The sequence below is a fragment of the Gavialis gangeticus genome, unplaced genomic scaffold, assembly GCF_001723915.1.
Source record: "Gavialis gangeticus isolate Ggan-Ray unplaced genomic scaffold, GavGan_comp1, whole genome shotgun sequence".
NCBI classification, from domain to species: Eukaryota; Metazoa; Chordata; order Crocodylia; family Gavialidae; genus Gavialis; species Gavialis gangeticus.
The window spans coordinates 50,006,099-50,008,387 of NW_017728997.1; positions in this window are offsets into that span (position 1 = coordinate 50,006,099).

Consider the following 2,289-nt stretch of genomic DNA (forward strand, 5'->3'; position numbering starts at 1 on the left):
GTACGAATCCTATTAAAAAGTGCCTCCTGTGAGGCACTTGTAGGGATTACATTTTTTAGGGGATTGCACCTAGTATCACCTTGAGGTCAACTCCCTCTGATCACCCAGTGACACCAGAATCCATTGCCCACCTGCTACATTTTTAAACAAGTGCCTTTGTGCTTTCTTCCACAAAGCATTCATATATATCTTTAAAGCTCCTATTCACTTGCTACCTCCAAGCAGCTTGATACAGGTTATGTTCCTGCCAGTGTGCTGAGACCACCACTTTTCATGATTATAGTAGTTTCTCAACCCCTACAGCAGTGGCAGCTCATCCATGGAGCAGCTGGAGGCCAAGGTGCCTGCCAGAGCCACCCACACCTCCACCCAGCCAAATTCCCCTCAGGACAGGTGGCAGGGGTGGGGGCAGTAGGGCCAAGGTGCCGGGCAGTGGGGGGCACTGCCCCTTGCCCTCTACATGCAGCTCCACAGGAAGCATAGGTGCCAGCTGGAGGACCACAAGAAACCCCTGCAGATCCAGAATGACTGCCTCTCCCAGCCGGGTTTCCATGACCTGTGGCACATGCAGTAGGAAGGCCTGGACTCAGACTGACTGCCACATCTGCTTCTGTGCAGGGGAATGCCACTAGAAGTCTGACAAACGAGGCGGGGGGGCAGTCCTCCCCCCCCACCCCCACCCCTAGCTGACCTGCCTCTTTCAGCTCTGTGGATGCTGTCTCTAATGAGGGGGAGTCTCAGCCAGGTTGCTGTGGTGCCTTGGGGTGCCTGGAGGTCCTCTCAGTGGGTGCCACAATGCAAGGGAAGTGGAAGTTAGATACCAAGAAAAACTCCTTCACTAGGAGGCTAGTGACGCCCTGGAACAGACTGTACCCAGAGTGGTAGTGCAATTTCCATCCTGAGAGGTTTTTAAGACCCGAGCGAGGCAAAGCCTCAGCTGGGGTAAGATTAGCTGGGGATGGCCCTGCTTTGAGCTGGGGGGAAATTGGAGTAGATGACCTCCTGAGGTCCCTTCCAACCCAGATTTTCTATGATTGTCATAGTTTCTTGGTGGTCCTCAATCTGTCTGTGTTCATCACACATTTCATGCTTATCGTCTTATACTTCCCTTGTAGGCTCCTTGGAGCAGGGACTGTTTTTTTTGTTCTGAATCTGTATAGTGCATAGAACAGGGGAGGGGAGTCAAAGCCCATGAGAAAGGTTCTCAGTTATTATGAAACTACAAACAGAAAATAATGCTAATAATTCAAATTAGTGGTGCAGTAGGAGAGCCACCCCACATGGTATGAAATACGAGAGTATGCAGAGGTTGGGACAGAACAGCTGCTCCAGATACAAAAGTCTGCCAGTGAAGGCTGAGGAAGGAAGAGATGATCTGGTGGCGTCTTGCAAAACGAAGACTGGTGGCATGGGAGTGGGTGGGGAAAAGATAACAAAGAAAGAGACTTAAGCTGAAGACTTCTGTGGGATATAAACAGTGTAGTGCCCACTGGAAGGAGAGGTGACCTGAGATAAAATGCCTATGTATGTTTTTGCAGTAGAGCTAGAAGCCGCAACAAACATCAGGGCTGCTATTGTGACTGGTGCTTTACTATCTCATGGGCTGGGTTTCTTAGCAGTGCTCAGCACTGGCCCTTAGAAACCAGTGGGAGTCATATCATTAACTTCAGCGTGAGCATGGCTAGGCCAAATTGGAGCACTTTCAAAAACCTAACCCATAATTAAGTAACAATCTCCACCCAAAGAGCTGACAGTTTGAACAAGTGATTTTGAACCAGGGTGCCGCAACACCTTGGTGTGTCTTGAGATCATTTCAGGGGTGCCACAGGATGCAACACAATATTAGCACTATTAGGTGTGCTAACACCTACACATAATTGACAAGACAAAACCCAGAGATTTCAAATAGGAATCCATGGTGTTAAAACATTTTAACCTGCTGTGATCATACCTATTGCAAGCCACAGAGCCAGTGACAAGGGATGGATATGTGGACTCTATCCTTCTCACAGGCTCTTGGACAAAGGCTACACTACACTCCCAAAAACACTAAAGGGGCTTCCCAGGGACAGCAGGAAAGTGGCCTAAAGGAAATCCTTCAGGCCACATTAGGTTTACAGGCCAAGCCCTATGAGGAGAGACTGAGGGACCTAGACCTCTTCAGCCTTCGCAAGAGCCTACACATTCATTATGGAGGCACAGCAAGGTTTTCATAGTTTCATAATTGGTAGGGTTGGAAGGGACCTGGGCAGATAATCAAGTCCGACCCCCTGCCATGGCAGGAAAGAG